The 23,209-nt window shown below is 37.8% G+C and overlaps 1 long non-coding RNA gene across 1 annotated transcript; it reads left to right on the plus strand.

Moving 5' to 3' along the window:
- Positions 1 to 17,732: 17,732 nt before the first annotated feature.
- LOC115950967 lies at positions 17,733 to 23,209 on the plus strand. Its single transcript, XR_004083165.1, has 6 exons — positions 17,733 to 18,099; positions 19,145 to 19,247; positions 20,656 to 20,711; positions 22,265 to 22,429; positions 22,763 to 22,876; positions 23,033 to 23,209. It is a non-coding gene; the product is annotated as an uncharacterized LOC115950967 (long non-coding RNA).

Here is a 23,209-nt window from a genome sequence, read left to right on the forward strand (position 1 = left end):
CACTTCTTTCCTGGGGAGGTATACTTTTACGACACTTCCTTCCTGTGTGGGTTGAGGTTCCCTGTCCATCCATTTCTTATGGAGCTATTAGATCGCTTCGGTATTGCTCCCGGGCAACTTATGCCCAATTCATGGAAGATAGTGGTCAGCTGTATAAGGATATGGCTGGTCGCTACAAATGGAGACATGATTAAAGTAGATGAGCTCGTCTACTTATACTGTTTGAAGGAGTCCAAGGAGCACGGGTATTATGAGTTGGTGCCCTGGGAGAGGAGGACTAGGATTGTCAGAGGTCTACCTTCGTCCTTCAGGTACTGGAAGTCCCAATTCTTTTTTGTGTTCGGGGACAACTTTGAGACTTCCTCCGACGAGGTTTTGGGTGATCTCCCAAGGTTGCTCTACCGGTGGAGAGCCCCAAACTTAGGTGGTTCATTATTTCTTCTCATCAATTGATTTTCGTTGTGTTTATTTTTATCGTCAATGACTCTTTTGCTCATTGTCTTGCGTAGTTAAGAGACGGCCCAAGCTTAAAAGTAGGTACAAGGAGCATGTTGAGAAGGCAATTAAATGCGCGAGGACGATCGAGGATTGGGATGATCTAGTCAACTGTGGACTCTTGCTTTCTATTGCTTTGGTCTAGAACCGTTTGCCTTCGTCCTGTGTAACATCAAAATTGAGGAAAAAAAAAAAAGTAAGTGCCAGTCTCGCCCGTGTTGATTCTCTTGTATAACCTCTTTTTTTAAAACTTTTTACAGGTGTTTCCCTCTTGCAAGAATGACGACTAAATTCAATCAGGGTATGTATGCGAATATGAGGGGTAAAAGGAACGAGCCCCTCTCCAGCATCAGGAAGAAGACAGTGCGGGCCGTGGAGAAGGGTGTCTCCTTCACCCCTCCTGCGCCAGTCACTAAGCCCTCGAGGACGGCCTCACTGGCTACCTCGATAGAGGAAATCACTCACATTTGGAAAAGGCCTCGGGTGGAAGACAAATTAAAGGACAAGGCCGACTCTAAGTCGTCCTCTGTCTTTGACAATGCTAGCCTGGCATTGTTGAGGGCGCAAGAGTCCTTTTCTGCTGAGGAGCTGAGAACCTTCATAGGGGTGCCTTCTAACAAGATTGTGGGTCGTAGGGGTGTGCATGGGTCGAGTTGAGGGGATTTTTTAATCCAACCCATCATGGTGGGTCAAAAAAAATTCAAGCCAACCCAACCCATCACATAAGTCCAACCCAACCCAACCCACATGGATCGAGTTGAACCCATGGGTTTGACAAATTTTTATTATTATTATTATTATTAAATTGAGTAGAAAAAAATATAAATATTAATATATTAAAAAAACCTAAAGATTTGTATCAATGTAACTCCTTAAAGGCACAACACTAATGATTAAACAATAATAGTAATTTATTAGGATTTGTGTTAACTAATTGACTTTTATATAGGATAGGAAGAACTAGTTATTTAAAAAAATTTATTAATTATATAATATTATATATATATATATATATATTAAATTAGTATTAGTAGGAGGAACTGATAAAATGCTGCTCTACATCTGTTTTTTTTTTAAAATTATTAAATATATAATATATATTCAAAATATATATATATATATATATAAGTGCCCTACAATTGATTTAAAAAAAAATTATTAAATATAAAATATATTATATATATATATATTAAATATGAGTGGGTCGGGTCATGTCGGGTTTGACAGGTTTGTAATTTTATGACCCAAACCCAACCCGACCTGCTATAATTTTTTTTTTTTTTTTTGTAACCCAACCCAACCCACCAAATCTTAAAAACTGACCCAACCTGCTGGCTCAGGTTGGTTTGGGTCGGGTTTGGCAAGTCGGTGGGTTTTTTGCACACCCCTAGTGGGTCGTCATATTGACAAGATCGTCCAGGTATTGTACTTGTGTGATTTTGCCCCCTTTTTTTTTGTCGTCATTAATGTTGGGCTTCACTTTTCTGGTGCTAGGGGAGAGTCTTCACATCACTTCTGAGTACCTCGCTCAAGAAGCAAAAATAACTTCGACAGTATCCAGGGTGAAGGCTCTGGAGGCAGAAAATTCCAAGCTGAAAAGAGACTTAATTACTGCTATGGACGAGGCCAACGCTACGAAGGAGAAGGACAAACAACTCTTGGTTGCCAAAGAAAAGCTGAAGACCATTGCTGCCAAGGTTGTCGAGGCTTTCCAGCAAACTGAGGAGTACAACACTGTGCTCTTCAGTTGGTACGACAAGGGCTTCGAGCTCCTTCGTCAGTACCTGGTCAAACATCCTTCAGGAGTAGACCTCGAGAATCTTGACATGGAGGTGGTCAACTAGGAGATTGCGACAGACGAGGCTTCTCAATCCACTGCTCCCACTGAAGTTGCTCTCGGGGATACTTCTATGCCTCCTTCAGATGGTGACGATGTTGCTGTTGCCTAACTTTGCCTCATGTCTATTTGCTTTTCTTTTGTATTTTTTGTTACCCAATGTGTTTTGGACTTTTAGATTCTATTTTCAGAACAATATTTCTAATTTAAGAACAATGTTTTTAACCCAGCGTTTATGGGTTTTTAGCTTTAATGTGAGAGCAATGGTAATTGCCCAATGTTTTTGGGCCTTTAATTATATTCATAACTGCATACTTACTTGCCTGCATTCCTGTTTCTGTGTGTTCTCTGCCAACGCCAGTACCTCATACTTAGCTAAATTTTATGTTGTGGCCTTTAAGGGGTCTCGTTAGTGTTTTCTTTTTGTTTGGCTGGATTTTGACACTTTGCCAATTTCCTGCGACTTGCATCCTTTTAAGGGATTTTGTAGTTTGTTAGCCTCATCAATGACTTGTTACTTAGGCCAATTTTCCTTTTTGTGACTTACACCGTCTTAAGGAATTTTGTCATTCATTTGATTCGTCAGTAACTTACATCCGTCTAGGTGGACTCTTGTTACTTAGTCATTTTTCTGTTTAATGACTTACACCCTCTGAAGGGATTTTGTCCTTCTTTGGATTCGTCAGTAATTTACATCCGTATAGGCGGAATCTTGTTACTGACCATTTTTTTTTTTTATGACTTATACCCTCTTAAGGGATTTTGTCATTTTTTTGGCTTCGTCAGTAAGTTACATCCATTTAAGCGGAATCTTGTTACTGACCATTTTTTTTCTTTTTATGACTTATACCCTCTTAAGGGATTTTGTCATTTTTTTGGTTTCGTCAGTAACTTACATCCGTCTAAGCAGAATCTTATTACTTAGCCTTTTTTTTTCTTCTTTTTATGACTTATACCCTCTTAAGGGATTTTGTCATCTTTTGGCTTCGTCAGTAACTTACATTCGTCTAAGCGGAATCTTGTTACTTAACTAATTTTTTTCTTTTTATGACTTATACCCTCTTAAGGGATTTTGTCATCTTTTGGCTTTGTTAATAACTTACATCCGTCTAAGCGGAATCTTGTTACTTAGCAATTTTTTTTCTTGACTTTTAAGTTGCTGGGTTCGTTCGTATTAAAACATTGGCTGAATAGTTCTTTTATTGCTTTCGAGAATGAATACAATTGCCTGTTACATCTATTGGTGGTACTTCTTCAAGTGCTCACTGTTCCATGGTCGTGGAAGCCTCTGTCCATCTATGGTCTCCAAGTGATAACTATCTTGCCTGGAGTAATAGAAGACTCGGTAGGGTCCTTCCCATGTGGGGCTGAGTTTCCCTTGGGTAGGGTTTTTGGTCGCTAGGGTGACTTTGCGCTGGACAAGGTCTCCTATGTCAAGTCGTCTGAGCTTCACCCTCTTGTTGTAATACTCAACCATCTTTTGCTGCTACTTTGTCATCTTGTTAGAAACTTTTTCTCTGACCTCGTCTAGACAGTCTAGGTTGATTCTTAGCTAATCGTCGTTACTCTCCTTGTGGAACATCTCTCGCCTGATGTTGGTTATTCCCACCTCGACCGGGATTACTGCCTCGGTGCCATAAGTGAGTCTGAAGGGGGTTTCTCCTGTTGGGGTTCTTGCCGTAGTCCTATAAGCCCACAAGACATTGGGTAATTCTTTTGGCCTGGCCCCCTTTGCATCGTCCAACCTGGCTTTGATGATCTTGAGTAACGTGCGATTGGTCACCTCCGTCTGTCCGTTTGCTTGTGGATGCCTCGGGGATGAGAATTGGTTCTTGATCCCTAGACTTGAACAGAAATCCCTGAAGCCTTGGCTGTCAAACTGTCGCCCATTATCTGATATGATCGTCTGTGGAATCCCAAACCTGCAGATTATGTTCTTCCACACGAAGCCTTGGATTATTGCTTTAATGATGGTTGCTAATGCCTCTGCTTCAACCCATTTTGCAAAATAATCAATAGCGATTAGTAGGAACTTTACCTGTCCTTTACCTTGAGGCAATGGGCCAACGATGTCGATTCCCGATTGTGCAAAGGGCCAAGGGGAGGCTATTGTTGTCAATCTCTCGGCTAGAAGGCGTTGGACATTACCAAACCTCTGGTGCTTGTCACACTTCTTTACGAGCTCCCTTGCGTCTACCTGCATAGTAGGCCAGAAGTAACCCTTTTTGACAACTTTACTTACTAGGGATTTGGGGCCTCCATGGTCTCTGCAAATCCCTTCATGGATCTTTTCTAGAATATGCTTGGCTTCTTCTTCATCCACGCACTTTAGGTAGGGCATAGAAAAGCCTCTCTTGTATAATGCGTCATTTAGGATCATGAATCTGGCTGCTCTTTTCCTGACCTTTCTGGCCTCCTCGACATCTTATGGAAGGTGTCTATCAAGGAGAAAGAATATGATTGGTGTCATCCAGCTATTTCTGCTCTGGATTGCAAATGTGGGGATTTCTTCGATGCTGAGGCGTTTCTGGACTTCCATCTCCAAGCCTATGATTGTCGATCTTTTTTCTGACGATGCTAGCTTTGCGACTTCGTCTGCTACCATGTTTTGGCTTTTGGGGATCTGTAGAAATTCTACCCTATCAAACTCTTGGGTTAGATGCTTCGTCAGCCTGAGGTATTTCTGCATTCCTTCCTCATTTGCTTCATATTCCTCCTTTATCCGCCCTATTACCAGCTTAGAATCACTCTGGATGAGCAGGTTTTTAGCTCCAAGTGCTTTCCCGACTTTCAGCCCTATCAATATTCCTTCGTACTCGGCCTCATTATTGGTGGCCAGGAATTTCAGTTGAACTTCGTATTTAAGCACTTCTTCGTTTGGAGTGGTTATAACGATCCCTACTCCCCCCCTCATTTGGGCTGACGAACCATCGGTCTGTATTGTCTACCATTCTGTCTTGTTGGTGATGTTGTCCTTGTCTGGAAGAGTGAACTCGATGATGAAGTCCGCCATAACTTGTGCCTTAATGGCTGTCTTGGGGTGGTACTCGATGATGAACTGGCTAAGCTCGATTGCTCATTGGACTATTCTCCCTGCTGCTTCAGGCTTGTTCATGGACTTCTTGATTGGTTGATCCGTCATTACTAGGATGGGGTTCGCTTGAAAGTATGGTCGCAGTTTGTGCAAAGCTACTATTAACGCAAATGCAATCTTCTTAATCCTTGGGTACTTGGCTTCTGCATCTTGAAAAGCTTGATTGACGTAGTAAACTGGGAGCTGTTTCTTGTCCTCTTCTCGATTCAAGGTTGCGCTCACGGTCGTGGCTGATACTGCTAGATACAAATATAAGTTTTCCCCTTCCTTGGACGGACTAAAAAGGGGTGGATTGCTCAGGTAACGCTTGAGTTCTTGAAACGCTGTCTTGCATTCGTCAGTCTAGGTGAAAGCCTGCTTCAATGTCTTGAAGAAGGGCAAGCATTTGTCCGTCGTTTTAAAGACGAATCTGTTGAGTGCTGCAATCCTTCCCGTGAGTTTCTGGACTTCTTTGACGGTCTTTGGCGATGCCATATTGAGTATGGCTTGCACCTTCTCTGGGTTTGCTTCTATCCCCCTTTGGGACACCATGAATCTCAAGAACTTCCATAGGGCCACACCAAAGGCACACTTGCTAGGGTTCAACTTCATCTGGTATTGTTTGAGGGTGGCAACTGTCTCATTCAGGTTGTCCAAATGAGCAAGCTCTTCTTTACTTTTAACGAGCATGTCATCCACATATACCTCCATATTCCTCTCGATCTGCTTGTTGAACATTTTGTTCACTAACCTCTGGCAGGTCGCTCCTATATTTTTCAATCTGAAAGATATTACCTTATAGCAATAGAGCCCTTGACTCGTGATGAAGGCTATTTTCTCCTCATCCCTTTCAACCATTTTTATCTGGTTATATCTAGAGAAGGCACCCATGAACGTCAGTAACTTATGCCCTATTGCAGAATCCACCAGCTAGTCTATCCTCGGCAGAGAGAAACTATCTTTTGGGCAGGTTTTGTTCAGGTCCATAAAGTCCGCCCACATTCTTCATTTCCCATTCGCTTTCTTCACAAGGATGACATTGGCGAGTCACTCTGAATAGTAAACTTCCTGAATAAAGCCTGGCGATAACAACTTGTTAACCTCGTCCGTAATTGCTTAGTTCCGTTTTGGATCGAAGACTCGTCGTCTTTGCTGGACGGGCTTCTTCTCCGGGTCCACATTCAACTTATGTTGGATGACTTTTGGGGATATACCTGGCATGTCTTCGTGACTCCATGTGAAGACGTCTGGGTTCTCTTTAAGGAACTGGATGAGTCTCGTTAGGGATGGCAACGGGTCGGGTTCGGGCCGGGTTTCTTTATACCCAGACTCGACCCGCGGATCTTTATCTGTTACCCAAACCTGGCCCGGTTAATAAACGGATTTTTTTCCTAGGCTCCAAACCCGGCCCGTTGGGCCCCGACCACTTTAGGGCCCATACTAAGTCCTAATGGCCTAAACCGTGGCCAAATTTAAAAAAAAAAAAAAAAATCTGTAATTAATTTAATAAATCTCAGATTCTACACTAATTTAATTTATAATAATTATTTTAGATTTCTACAATAATTTTAGATTTCAAATTTCACATAAATCTACAATAATTTACTTTTAGATTTCTCATTTTCCCTTTCAAAACACAACCCCAAATACAGAAATCACAAGAAATAATACATAAAAATCACAAACCCATACATAAATCCTATATACATAACCCAAATACATAAAAAAAAATTTCTTCCTTACAACAAGATTTGCCACAAGTTCAAATATAGACAAAATAAATCCCCCAAATCCAAATCCGGGACCATTACATCAAGTTCAAAAATCTACAAAATAAATCCCACAAATGAATATACACGATAATACCCCTTTCAGGCACCAAGTAATGAACCAAAAAAAAAAAAAAAAAAAGAGATCTTGGTGGTGGCAGATCTTGGCTGAGCTACACTTGGAGAAGACAGATCGGAGCTCAGAGAAGACAAAGAAAGAGAGAAACAAACTTGTGACGATCTTGAGACCGGGGGTGACGGAGCTTGAGACTGACGATGACAGAGCTTGAGGCCGACGGTGAGATCGTGGTGGTGACAGAGGTTAGAGCTTTGAGGTTGAGTCCGTGAGTGAGAGGAAGAAGAGAGTGAGAAAGGGAGAGGAGACTGAGGCTGTGAGGGAAATGGATGGAGAGTGGAACGGCTGAGTGTGGAATATGAGAGGAAGTAGGGTTTTTTTAGTTTATATATATAAGGGGTTTTTTGGTAATTTTATACTTAAACGGGTCGGGAATAACAAAAACCCGAACCCGACCCGGACCCGTTTCGGGTTTTTTTTTTTAAAAGACCCAGACCCGACCCTATTATTTATTGGGTCGGGTAAAATCCGACCCATTAGGGTCAGGTCGGACCGGGTATCTGCGGGTCGGACTTTTATTGCCATCCTTAAGTCTAGTCCTCATCTCAGGACTTAGGGTTGTCCCTATTCTGGTTGTCTTTGCTATCTCTCCTTCGACCAGCTCCACTGTTTTCAGGGCTTCCACTTTATCTTCTTCCTTCTCCTTGATCATCCATGTATGGTTCTCTTTTGCAACTAACACGGCTTGGTAGCATTCCCTGGCTAGGACTTGATCTCCTTTTACCTCGCCAACACCGTTCTCCGTTGGAAACTTTACCTTTAGGCAATAGGTGGACGTGGTTTCCAACAGTTGAGTGTGGGCCTCTCGATAATCACATTGTAAGATGAGAGGCAGTTTACCACCAAGAAGTCTAATTGACGGGTCAATTGCCTTGGGGAGGTCCCCACTGTTATCGCCAGTGTTACTATGCCCTTGGGATATACTCTGTCTCCACTAAAGATGATGAGGGGGGAGTCAAATGGACGCAGCCTTCCTGGATCTAACTTCAATTGTTGAAAAGCGGGAAGGTAGATGTTGTCTACGGAGTTGCCATTGTCCACGAGGATTCTCTTGGTATTGAATCCTTCTATCGTGAGCATTATGACCAAGGGGTCGTCATGAGGCTGCTTCACTCCCCTAGCATCTTCTTCCGAGAAAGACATGTCCTAGTTCATTCGTCTTTACTTAAATGAGGGTATTCTGTGGACGCTGTTCACCTGCCTTTGACATGCTTTCCTAAGGGATCTAACTGACCCACATGTGGACGGCCCACCTGTGATCGTCTTGATCTTCTCGATCATATTCTGTAGACGCTGGAACATGTGATCCTCGTCTTTGGGCGGGGATTCGTGCTGGTTCTTGCTATCGTCTTTGAACCTACTAGACTCCCCCTATTTCACATACTTCTGCAGTTTTCTTTTCCGTATAAGCTCCTCTATCTACTCCTTTAGGTCCCTGAAATCTTCTGTGTAGTGGCCATAATCCTTGTGGAACCGACAGTACTTCTTTTTGACATGCACGTTGGGCGACAAATGTAATGGCCTTGGCCATTTGAGATAATGCTCGCCCTTAATCTATGCCAAAATTTTGTCAACATGCATAACTAAAGGAGTGAATTTTACCGTTCAAGGAGTTTTTTCGTCCTTCCTTTTATTCCCATCACTAGTCTGACGATCTGAACACTCCATTTTTTGTCCTATGTGATCATCTTTCTTCCTTCCCTTGTCTCCTGGCTTTTTCACGTCCTTTATGGCGACTAAAGCATTTCAGCGTTCATGTACTTCTGTGCTTTCAGGAGCATCTTTGCCATCGTCTTAAGAGGATTCTTCGCAAGTGAAACCATGAACTCTCTAGACTTCAATCCGGCTTTAAAGGTTGTCAATTGCACCTTGTCGTCAGCTTTGTCTACCTTCAGAGTCTCCTGAGTAAAGCGTTTCACGTACGACCTCAGGGTTTCTTTCTCCCCTTTTCTAATAATAAGAAAGTGGTCTGCTGGCCTCTTTAGGCGTTCTCCTCCAATGAAGTGGTGCAGAAAGGTGTTGCTCAATTACTTGAAGCTGTCGATGGACGACGTTGGCAACTTCGTGAACCACTCCCTTGTAGCTCCTTTGAGAATGGTGGGGAAGGATTGACAAAGTATTTCATCAGGAGGCTGTTGGAGGCCTAGCGTCCTCTTGAAGGTGTTGAGGTGGTCTAGGGGGTCTTTAAGTCCGTCAAATGGCTCAAGTTGAGGCAATTGAAATTTTGACGGCATAGGGCATTCCAAGACTGCCGTGGTGAAAGGTGAATCTGTTGTCTTGACCATCCTGTTCAGGCTTCAGTCTGCCCGCCCCCTAATGGCGTTCCTCAGCTCGTCCATCTCTTTTCTCATTTCTCGGAGAAGATCCGAGTTTGGTTCATTCGGAGTAGTCCGTCCCCAACGGTCACTCCTCTTATGGCTATCTCCCTCATCCTTTTGGTTGGCTCTAGACTGGTTCTCCTCCTATTGAAGCCGTAACCTCATTTCCTAATTCCATCTAGTGAGTTCTTCGACAGTAGTCGCAAGAGCCTAAACTTGCAAAGCTAAGGCTGTAGAATCCTGGTTGGACTTCATCTGAATGTAGAAGTTACTTGGAAACTACGCTTTCGAACCTGAGTACGAAAATGTCGTTTCCCACAGACGGCGCCAAACTGATGAAGTGCAAAGTGGTTAGTCGTTGCAAGTGCGTCCAGATGGAGCTTGTTGCTATAAAAATGGTGAGAGGGCTCCTTTAAGGTGGTCACCAGTGTGGTACCTGCCACAACGTCTCCGATGCCAAAGTCAGTATTAGAAAGCCTTTAGGAAATAACGCAAAATAACAGAGTAACTATGAGTGCCTTTAGGTGTGTTTTCTTACCTTCTGTTGGTGCTGTGAGGGCTATATATATATATATATACACATTTCCTTAGCCCTTAACCGTTATGGCTATTATTATGGCTATTATGGTGGCTTTAATACCTCTTTTGGTAACGCCTCATGCTTTAGTAATATGGGCTTTGATGGGTTTCCAACGGTCTATACAACTGGTCTTGTAATCGTTCGAGGCATTTATTGACTACATTGAATGGCTTCTTCACCTTCATCAGTGATGTGTCTATATCGTCAGAGACAGTTGGTTAATTCGTCTAGCAGGACGGCCTCGTCAGTCTTGATGAGGTCGTCCAAGGAAGTTTAGTTCGTCAGTCCCATCAAGTTTCATCATGGGAAAAAAATGAAAAAATAAAAAATACAACATGAGGTATATTATGTGAGATTTAATTATAGGGATGACTTTATTAGTTAAGAGAAATTATATAGAAAAATCATGGCATATATATATAAAAGAAAAATGCCTATTCACCCCTGAACTTTGAAGTAGTGGCCAAGACATTCCCCTAAACTTTCATTTTGGCCAATTTATTCCTTAAACTTCATATAACTGCCAAATCAATTCTTTTCTTGTTCTTAGTTAAAACACTGACAGAAAGCTCACATGGTGTCTCACGTGAACTTAAAAAATACGAAATACAAAGGCTAAAATGGTTGAGAGGAAAAGAAAAACTATAAGAAACCTTCAGCTCAATTGAGAAAGAGAGAGATGATCGAACCAGAACTACCGTCACCAAAGTTCTTTTCTCGCCATGGTCTTGCCCTTTGTGTCCCTATGACACCCATTGTGGTCCTACCAAGCAATCGAGAGCCACCATTGTTACCATCGTTGTTGTGCTGATAGTTTTTTTTTTTTTTTTCCCTCTGATCTGTTTTTCCAATCCTCCATGTGCCAGTCTCTACTGGAATGTCATGGGTTTGCAATTTATCACATTGTTGTGGCTAGTGCTCTAGTGAGCATATATGCAAAAATTAATTGCTTTTAAATGTGTCATACAACTATTTGATGAAATGTTTGAGAGAGATATGGCCAATGCTCTAACGGAGTTTGGATGTTTGGTAGGATTTCAGATGGGTTTTCAATTTCTTGACAATAATTTAAGTTTATTTTGATGCATTCTTACTAACTTTTGCAGGCAAAAAACTTCATTTTGATTTTCAATGCCTCCAATGGTGCTTTCCATTTATGAACACTTGTGTACTGTACGCCTCCCAACAATCTCACTCTAGGCATACTGAATGGCTGAGTCATCATCTACAAGATACAAAACGAACGTAATCAAACCATGTGCATAGATAAGTAGGGGGATATTTGGGAACTAACATAGTAAGGGCAGAGAATATGGTAAGTTAAAACATGTTTGAAAGGTTTTAGCAAACTAACATCTTGTGTTTTAGAAACTCGAGTTCTATATAAAACTCAAGGCTTAAAGACTCGCTTCGTACTTGATGAGTTGGACACTATTATGCCACATGGATCTCGAGTCTTAAAGACTCAAGTTCTACAAAGCAATTTATGCCACATAGATCTCGAGTCTATAAGACTCAAAATCTAATTAAAATATACTTGGATCTCAAGTCTTATAGACTCAAATTTTGCTAGGCAAAATTTTATAAAACACAGATACACATTAGTAAGTCACTCAACACTCTCTCATCCATAACACTCAGCCTCACACTCCTTAGTAACTCACTGTCTTACTCACCCATAACTCTCACACTTCTCACACCACATTGTCTCTGATCTCACACCACATTGCCTCTCTCTGTCATTACTCCTCCCTCTCAACAAATTTATATCTCAGGTAAGGATTTTGATTTGATCGTCATTGTAGTTGGGTATTATTTGTTGTTGGGTGTGGATTAAAGAGTTTGACTATTTATTTGGTAGAGAGTCAACATAACTTAGTTAAGATACCAATATTGTGAATTATAGAACTTTGTTTTGTTAGTGTAATTTTTTTGAGTATTTATTTGCATGGTTTTTGTTATCAAAATTTATTCATCATTTCTAGGCTTTTATCTTTGCCATGATCTTACAAGGATTTTGACTTTATTCATCATTGTATTGGGTACGAAATGGGTAGTGAACTTCATGCCCTTCGAATGAATTATAATGAAATAGGTATGTAATTCATGCCCTTTGAATGTGTAATGAAATGGTTTTTTTTGTATTGGGTATGAAATGGGTATGTAAATTTTATGGGTATGTAATTAGATAAAATGTTGTATACTTTTACAAGGATTTTGGTTTTTTTTTTTTTTTTTTTTTTTTTGTATGTATTAGGTATGAAATGGGTAGTCTTAGCATGATGGAAAAAGGATTTGGGTTTGAAATGTGTATCGAATGTGTAATGAAATTCATGCCCTTTGAATGAATTGGAATTTGTACTTTGTGTAGTTTGACTAGATAAAATGTTTTTTTAACTAACATAGTAACTTGACTTTAATAGGTTCATAATGATTGTAATTGATATAATCTTATACCACGGTGGTCCGCTTAAGAATGTCAATGCGAACAAGGGATTGCCATTTGAAGGGCCAGGTATAAAGTGCTATTATAACCAAATTGATTGTAGGTTGAAGACTCTTGATGAATTGAAGATGATAGTTATGGAAGAATTGTGTGTGAATCCTACTGTGCACAACATACAAATTACTTATCGTATGCCACATGAAGTCCTAAAGTATCGGATTAATTACAAGTATATGGTGATAGAAGTAGACAAACATGTAAAGATCATGTTTGACAAGTTGGAGAGAATATTCGAAGTAAATGGTATAAGTTGTACATATAGTTGGAGCTGCGTGCAAAAGTTGGTATCGAGGAAATCCAACAAATATCCACAAGTTTACAGGTTACAATTCTGGATGCTCAATATGAGTATTCTACACATGTAGAGAATGATGATGTTCATGATTGTTCATTTCAGTATGGGCATTTCATTCAAAATATTTTGTTTGTGTTTTATATAAGATGAGTGGGCTTGAAGACGAACTTGAACGAAGATCATTGACCTACACATACCTTAAAAGAGGATTTTGACTAAGGGTCTTCGAGCCGCTGATGAGAGGAGTGTCTTCGTTAGAGTGAGTGAGCATTTCCGGTGAAACAATGTTTGAATGTGTGGCCGTCGGTGTTTGAAAGACGAGAGTGTTTGAAGAAGGAGTGTTTGAGGGTGAGAATGAGTAATTTGGGTGGGTTTCGGTGTCTGAAGGAGGACAGATTTAGGTGTGTGAGAGTGCATGTGAGAGTAACTGATTTGGGTGTCTGAGAGGGAGTTTGGGTTTGAAAGCTTGAGAGTGAGAGTGTCTGAGAGTGAGTGTTTGAAAGGGAGAATGACTAGTGAGGTATGGATTTTAGGTTTTAAGTGGTCAAAAAATGAGTTTCTGTAACTCGAGTTTAAAAGCGAGTTTTATAAACTCAATATCCACGTGGAAAAACTTGTCCACGTCATTGTATGAAAAATCCTAACCCGAGATTTACATTGATCTCGAGATGCTAGTTTCCCACATTGTTTCAAAACCCGGCACTAACGAAATTGTTAGCAAAGTAGGGTTAATTGGAAAAAAAAAATTCAGATAGGTAGTATAAATTTGTTGCTATCTATTTAATAACCTTTGCTACCAATTGTTATGCCTTTGGTTTTACTTTAATTGTTACTGGCTTCCTATACAAAAGATCCTTCATTATTATCCTTTCTATACCAATCATTTTGATCAGTAAAGCATTTGTACACATACCTCTCTCATCAAGTTCAACAGCATTTGTACACATACCTTATTCAATTGCTTGGGTTCATACATTTAGCTTAAAAAAGTAATAAGCACTAAACACGTGTCTCCAAATAAGGGAAGAAAGTCTTAACCAGAAAATGAATGTTTTCCAATGTACAATGAATTGAAATATCAATAATTGTTTAGAAGTAGTATATTGTTTCACAAAAAATAACACCAAATAAATTTTTTATTTTTCCAACAATATTAAAAAACAAAAGTATACTGGCCCATCACTATCCTAAATGTATTTTCTATCCAAATATGATCATCCCTAAAGAATGCCAAATATTTCTTAGCCAGCCATCTTGAAGAAATCTTACTATTCTTGCGATCCTTTAATGCCTCCTTGAAGACCACACGTGATGCAAATTTGAGTCCATGTGTTAGCTGTACATTCTTCATGCCATTGTGCTGGTTTGTTGCATATTCTTATTGATGCCACCACATGCTGAACCAATCCCATTGATCTTGACAGCAACTTACTTGACAAGTCCTTTGCAAACTTCAGGTACCTAATACAAGAATCTAAGGCTTTGGCAAGGCAGCTCAATAGGACAATATTCTGTGTATCAAATGACTACAACAAAGCTACAAGAGAACTAGCTAAAGATGCAACAATATCAAAGATGATAGGAGCTTAGATAGAGAATATTCCTCCTTGTATCACCAAATATATATTCATGAACGTACAAAAAATTTCACAATTTTAATATCATTCTACCATTTTGAAAAAAAAAAAGGGGGACGGGGGGCTGTTTAAGTCATGAAAGAATGCATGAAAAATGAAATTACATGTACATTAAAAACAACACCTTCCTTTTGAAGGGATGTGAAACATTTGCATTTGAGATCATACTATTCATACATACATCACCCATTATACTGCAATCCCCACTTTTATCATTCAACTCCCAAAGAGCAACTGTGGTGGTATCAATTGGCCATATCCTTTTCAGGCATTTCATCAAACAGTTGTATAGCACACTTAGAAATAATGAATTTTTGCATACACTCTCACTGGAGGATTTGAAAAAGATAGCAGGAAAAAAAAAAAAAAAAACCAACAGCAAGACAAATAAACAATGGTAGTAACAGTGGTGGCTCTCAACTGCTCCATGGGACCACAAGGCATTGTCAAGACATAAAGGCGAGACCATGACAGGAATAAGAACTTCGGCGACGGTAGTTTTGGTACGGTCGTCTCACTCACTCCCTCTCTCTCAACTGAGCCAAAGGTTTCTGAGTTTCTCAACCGATTTAGCCACTGTATTTGGTATTTTTGAAGTTCAAGTGAGGCACCACGTGAGCTTTTGTTAGTGTTTTCACTGGAGACCACCAACGGAAGTATTAATTTGGCAGTTATGTGAAGTTTAAGGATCAAATTGGCCAAAATAATAGTTCAAGAGGTGTTATGGCCATTACTTTAAAATTTAGGGGGTGTTTGAGTATTTTTTCTTATATATATATATATATATATATATATACATATATACATACTAGTACTATTCTCGTGCGATGCACGGATTGATGAATATTCATATGTAAAAGCTAATTTTTTTTAAAAAAAAAAAAAACAACTAAAACAAAATTATTAAATAAATGGTAATAATAAATCATCAAATAAGTTAATAGTTTTAATAAAAAAATTGATTTAAGTTCTGATTGTTTAGAGTTTGGGCTTTAACTTAAATGAATGTTTATTGTTTTGCTTCTCTATATTAAACTTCTTTTGGCATAATATCTTACACACAAATTCAAAAACAAGGAACAATAAGTAAGATGACTTTATTAGATTAAAATATAAGCATAAGTTGCATTTTGGGAAAAAAAAGGTGAAAAAAATACAAGAACGTGAGGTGTATTGTGTGAAATTTAATTGCAGGTATACGGACCGAGAGTACCGGCCCATTACTGATCTGGTGGCCCATTCACCAGGTGGCCTTAGTCTATTTTGATACTAAGCCAAGCCCAGTTAAGCCCAGCCAAACATTCGGATGGTATACCCCCTTGACATGCGTGAACATGAAATAATGCCTTAGGGAATCAGCCCTCCAAGTATTAAACAGATTTTAATACAAGTTCCAAGGGAGTCATATCAACAATACACAGAGGATCCCACCTGGTTAGGAATATACCACAAAGAGGCCCACTAACTTGGGAAAGACCCCCCATCATGGCAACCCCACTAAAGATAAATAAGAGAAGGAAGGAAGGAATCATGGGTTGGAAAAAATGGGGGAAGAGTGAGACACCAGAAGAGATAGGAAAAAGAGATCTAAGGGACTTAGAAATCCTGTCTCCATTATGGTCCCCAATGAGCCCACCTCCTCCATATGGACCATTACCAAGTTCATATCCTAACTGAGCAGATGGGTCCCACATTTTACGCGTCACATTCCGACCAACCCTTTCCAAGTAATTTCATCCTAAGAATTAACACTGTGTTTGGATGGGTGGAATATAGGGAGGATGGAAAATATAAGAGGGAAAATAGGGTGGAAAACTCAGTTTTCCACTGTTTGGTAATGGGGAGAAAATCAGAGAAGTGGAAAACCCGAGAGAAACTCTTCTCTCCCGGGCCCACAAAAACTTTCCTCCCAAATCGGGAGGAAAATCAAAGAGGGAAAACTCCCTCATTGTTATTTTACCGTAATACCCATCCACGTAACCTCATTCATACCCTCCACCTACCCAGCTGAAGACTTTTGCCCACCTACCCTCATTCATACCCTTCTCATCTTCTCATCTAGCACACCGTCCAGAGAAGTCCAGGTTCTCCTCTCTTGTTTTTTGTTTTTTTTTTTTTTTTCAACGTGAAAAAAAAAATTATAATGTAATTTTTACATTATAATAATAAAAATAAAAATATAAATTTATATATATGATGTGGTAAATTTTATATTATTTAATGAGTACAAATAAATCTATTTCTTACATATTATGTAACAAGGGTATAATAGTCAATTTATATAAATTACATTTTCCATCCTTTCATTTTTCTCTCCAACCAAACAAAAGAGTTTTTCATCCTCCTACTTTTCCACCCCTCCAACTAAACACATAAGAGAAAAAACTAAATATTTTCCATCCTCCCACTTTTCCATCCTTCCACAATTTTCCATTCTCCCATTTTTCCACTCCTCCATCCAAACAAAGCCTAAAGGTGGTTTGGAAGGACAAAGTTTAGCTACAAAATTAGTTGTAACCTTAGGCTACAAACTTACTTAATATCTTTTTATTGGATTTGAATTTTGACAAATCCACTATTGGATTACATTTTCTTCTTATATCCTTCATGCTTGCAAAATTTCAAGAAAATTAAAGATCAATAGCTATGTCATCAATAAATTTTTTAAATTGCAAGTTTTTGTAATTTAAAATTATGAACAAAATATAAACTTATAGATCATGTAGTAAATGATATCCGATTGACACAAAATTTAATATGTGTATTAAGGGTGTAAAGAACATGCAATTCAACGGTTAGATTTTCAAAATATATTATAATATTTATTTTATTGAGTGAGTTTGTAACCTTAAGCTACAACCAATTTTGTAGCTAAACTTTGTCCGATTTGGAATGGCATCTGACGTCTGCGTTTTAAAAGTGAAGTAATTTTCTTGTGAACAGTCATTTAAATTTTTTTTTTTTTTTAATTTTCAGTTTTCAACACCTATGACACCATAACACTGAGAAAAGGCAAGGGAAGTAATTTTCTTGTGAACGGTAATTTAAAAAATATTTTTTTATTATTTTCCGTTTTCAACACCCCATAACACTGAGAAACAATCTATAGTTTTCTGTCCTCCAAATTTCAAATACTTCTTTTTTTCTTCTGGGGAATTCTTGAAACCCAACATGGCCTTCAAGTTTCTCCAAAACCATCCAATTCTTGCTCTAATTCTAGCTTTGTTATCCGCCCATGAAATTTTGTACACAGTCTTTGCTGCCTCTGGTGGCAGAATGGGTGGTTCTTCCTTCGCTTCAGAGGAAGAATCATCTTCATGTTCGTCTTCTAAGTCTTACAATATATATCATTATGACAATAACCCAAGATTTATTAGTGGATATATTGATTACTCTGTGGGGATTTATCTTTCGATCGCTTATCTTAATAGAGCAAGTGTTCTCAGGGTTCAGGTATATCACTTCTTTGTTCATATTTCTTTACATTTGTGTGGAATTTTTTTTTTTTTTTTTTGGGAATTACTCTCTTAGTTAGCCTGATAGCTGTATAGTTTAGAATATAGCTGCACAATGTTTTTCATCGTTGCTGACATGGCCGGTTGTGATAGAAGTTATGTCACTTTTACTTGGGTAGATCATTGACATCATTTTTACAGATTTTATTACGTTCAGTCACAACAAGTCACGTCAATAATTGTGAAAAAAAAATTGTGAAGAATGTTTATTGTTAAGGAAATTCAAAGAGAATTAACATATGGGGTTTGGAGTAACAACAAGTCACGTCAATAATTGTGAAAAAAAATAAATTTTGAAGAATGTTTATTGTTAAGGAAATTCAAAGAGAATTAACATATAGGGTTTGGAGTAACATTTTAAGATTATTTAGAGTGAGAGTTATATAAAAGTGCATAAATTTACGTTTGCAATTATGGCTACAGAAATAGAAAGGAGAACACATTGAGTGAAATTAATACTTATTTAAGTGTAAATTAAAATTAAAATGAAAATGAAATAAAATCTGGAAAATTTCCCTTTAATCCCTTTTCCTTGGAAGACCAAATAAAGAATTAAGTAACCTAGAAAACATTATTTGTTATTTTTCCACTATGCAGTCTGTGATTGATTCTTTTTCCAAGAAGAGAAACCTATGGTCTGTTGCTTATTTATTTATTTTTATGGTTCCCTTAATTTATATTTCTTTGTTTAAATCAAGTCCAATAATAAATCAGGTCCCATTGTGGGTACTGGAGGATAGGATCCTCAAATGAAATGGAAAGAGTGCATTTCACGGTTCAGATTTTATGTTTTGTATCTAACAATATATATACATGCATGACACTAGATACACCATTTAGATGTGTACTGTTTAATATGAATCATGAAATGGGTCCATTTCAAACTGAGAGGATCCTTTTCCCTGGGGTCGTTTATATATTTTACTACCCCATATCTGTAACCTTCTTATTTCCAAAATTCCAAATTCTATATTCTCTTGCAGGTTGGGTTATCAGGCATGGCTCATTCAATTCAAAGAGAACTTAATACACTTGCTACAGCTGTAGACACATCTAAAAACAAGAGCTTCCACTTCTTCTTAACAGGTTCATATGGAATTTATGGCATATTTTTCGTTGATGATATTGGAAATTTATATATATATTCTAGACTATGTTCTTCATTCCTTTAAGGATTAGCCAACCACTGTCATTGAATTTAAATATCTAATTTCATTTCAACCGCCATATAATCCAGTACCCCTCATTTGATCAAGGAAGCTTCAGTTAAGATTTTTTTCTCCACTCCGGTCTTTTAATCCCCAGCAGGGTAAAATTTGTTTCAAGGATGAGCATGGCATATTTTACATTCCTACATGGATGCTTTAGAATGAGTGAGACACCTGTGTTGGACATGACACGACTTGGGTATAGAATTGCAGTCTATTTACATTACTACTCCTGGATATGTGCTCAAAAGGGGTGTATTATAAAAGTAGGTACATAGGAATCCCTGTAATCAAGAAGTTTTCTAAGAATACTTGATCCATACTTTGTTAACATGGACATTATAAATGAGAGAATACAGAATTCTAACAAAAGAATTGTAGTTTGAGTGATTGATGAAGTTATTGACAAGGGAATTACCATTTTTTGACTAGGGGTGTGTTTGGATAGAACTTATTTTGCTGAAACTGAAAACTGAAAACACTGTAGTAAAATAATTTTTAAATGTGTGAATAGTGCTGTGGGACCCATTTTTAATGAAAAAATTGATAAAAAATAAAATTTGTGGGTCCGTGAACAGTGCACATATGCACTGTTCACTGCAGAAAGTCAACATTTGCGGTTACTGTTCATTGAACAGTAACCGCAAAACGCGTGAAAACCAAAACGCGTGAAAACCAAAAAAAAAAAAAGAAAAAAAAAGAAAAAAGAAAAAAAAAAGGGAACAAAACGCAGCAACAAACGCAGAAGCTGAATACAAACACACACTAGATATGCAGCATTGTACCATATTTCATCCAAGGTGTAGATGAGGATAAGTTAAATGTTTTTTCTAATGAAGTTCCATGCCCATGTTCTAAATTTGGCGTGGAAATTTTTGGAACTCAAACTAGTCCGTTTACAATACAGGATAACATGATCATATAGTATAATGAAATTTCTATTTTGTGAATGGCAACAACAAAATCCTTTTTGTTATTGTTCAATTGTTTTATTTTTATTTTTTTCCACATGCATGATTGGTTCTCTATGTGTGCACTATAAATTCTCATGAACTTTGCTACTTTTGCAATTATTTCATTGGTGGAAAAAATAGTATTATGTTTTTTCAAGAAAAGATGCATTGATATAACTGATATTGAAATGAAGTTAATTATTATAGCCATTACAGCATCGCTAGTTTGTCTGCAAGTCATGCTCATCACTTGCATATTAAATGCCTCAAAACTTTGGCTAGTTTTACATGTTATCTCATGTGACATACTCATCCTTTTTATTTTGGTTGCAGAGTCTGCAGTAGCTCTGCTTTGACATGGAAATTACTGGATTTCTGGTTATTCATCTGTGAGTCTAATATTCTAAAGGTTTTCATGGTGCTTTAGTAGCCTTTAAGTTCACGATTTTTCTTCATCATTACATAATTGAGAAGTATAATATTCAAAGTGATCTTAGTAAGATATTGCTTCAATGCTGTTATTAAAATTAAAGCCAGTATTCTAAACCATAGTTTTAAGCTTCTTCTTCTTGTGCATACAATAGCTAATACAGCCTTGATATTAAATGTTACTTTTCTTCTGTTTAATTTCTTTTTCCTTTCATCTAGAAAACTCTGCTGATGTTCCTATTATAAATGCAGAAACTATTCTTCTGTTTTCAAGTTGTGTACTTTAACTTTAGTATGATGGGGTTATAACTGTACGTCAATCTCTAAATGCAAATACGTGATCATATGAAACATGGATGTTTCTCTACCTTGTCTGTACTAGAAAGAGTACACTAGTCTTCTTTATCAAAGTTTTTGGGTCTACTTTTACCTTATCAAACTGGACTTTCCAGAGCTTCCCTATTCATGTTGAGTTTCTTTAATGTGTCAAGTACATCTTCTATGGCATGCATCCCACTTATTGCATTAGATTTGTACTATGGCACATGTAACGGAAGTTGATGGAAGGATTGTTAGTCAATTCAATTGGACCATATCTGAACTAAGCTGATCTTTTTGAGTTTCTTAATTCTCATCAGATTACAGTGTACCAGAATTCTTGATAATCATCACTAGGTCACCATCTGTCCTCCATTATGAAATTACTTGTGGCTTATATTCTGTTACAACATCTTTTTGGTCTCTTTGTAGTCGTTGTCGTGCATAATTTAAATAATTCGGACATTGTTCATCCAGTTAAGTGGTTTAGTTTAGTCCTTCGGTATAATTTTAAGGTAAAATAGCACATGGCATGTTCTAGTTCCTGTGGAGATGCCAATTAATGGCCCATGTTGAAGTTGGGTTGGTTATATGGGTTCATCAATGATGATGTAAATATATATTGGTGTGCATTAGGCTCTCCTTCCTATCTATTTGTGTCCCTAACAATAAACTCCAGGTTTTTTTTAATTAATACAATGACAAATCCATTGCACAAAATTTTGTTTTGATAGAAGGGTGGTTATAAAAAAGAAAAAATCTCTGTATAATTGACGTATGATAATTCAGACTATGCTCGGACAGAAGTGATGATGACATCGTATTAGGGAGTGAGCAGGGTTAAGTGATTAAGTTAAGCTGCTGCGGTATTTTGGTCCTTCAGTTTAATTCCACAACCTGTGCTGGAAAAGTTATGTGTTTTAGTTTCACTACTTCAGTCAGGCTATTGTTGCACTATTAGAAATTCAATCTTTAGATTGTTATATAGAAGAATCTTAGTGTTGTAATGTCACAATAGAAATTGAATTATGTGCAAAAAAAATTACCAATAATTTTTTGTTGTTGAAAATTTTGAGAAAAAGATGCTTGTAATTTCTGGTTGCTTCCAACTGATCACTCCAATTTAAAAGAATTTTTCTGTTGAATGATTATTTAACAACACAGCACTTTTGATGCACTCAAAATATTCTTGCAGGTGGAACGGAGGTGGAATCTTGAAGCTGTGGAAAAGGAACTCAGACAACTTTCAACTGATGAGAGGTTGAAATATGACATTGAGTCGCTTGTCAATGTTGACAACATGAAAGTACAAAGAACCTTTATCCCAAGGAACAACAAAGTTGAAAAAAATCACATAGTGGTATTTCATCTTTTATGGGTTCTAAATATAAATATCAGGCACACCTATTGTGCGAATTAGTTGCTATAATTATTAATTGCACGTACAGATATGCTTCCTTGTAAATACTTACTCATATTAGTGTTAAGAGTTCGTGTGTCTTAGAGCTTGATATTACAATTTGGGTCTTTCTTTTAAGCTTAAGGTGTTATAAAATGAATTATCTTTACTAGAACTCAACCAAGAATCAATGACTTGGATCATGGAGAGTCGATTTATAGCACTAGTTTGTTCCCACTTCTATGTCTTTTTCAGGTCTGCAAGTCTATTCCTTTAATTTAAATTCATTCTCAGGTAACAATCCTGGTAGCTGTTAAAGGTACATTAAATCTACCTGAAATTAAAAGTACTGAAGACTTGAGGACAGCCTTGCATTACTTGAATACCATCAGTTCCAATAATACACTGGTACGTCAGAATATATATATATATATATATATATAGATCCACCATTGACACAACTTTGTCAATTGAGCATAACCATTTAACAATTTGTCGATTCAGCAGTTGTGAAAAAGTTTCTTAGAAAAGTTATCTTTACATGTATGTTTAACCATTTTGCAGGCTGTAGAGGTGCTTTGGAGCCCGCAGGCAGAACATGATACATTGTCAGAGGATGAATTGCTTGAAAACTACCTTCTTTTGAGGCCGATATGATAATGATAATTGCAATCTGTTTGGAAGTCTGTATGGCATATACCATTTTCGGCTCGTAAAGGCACTTGAAGAAGAAAATAAATT

Source organism: Quercus lobata, chromosome 6 (assembly GCF_001633185.2).
Source record: "Quercus lobata isolate SW786 chromosome 6, ValleyOak3.0 Primary Assembly, whole genome shotgun sequence".
NCBI lineage: Eukaryota > Viridiplantae > Streptophyta > Magnoliopsida > Fagales > Fagaceae > Quercus > Quercus lobata.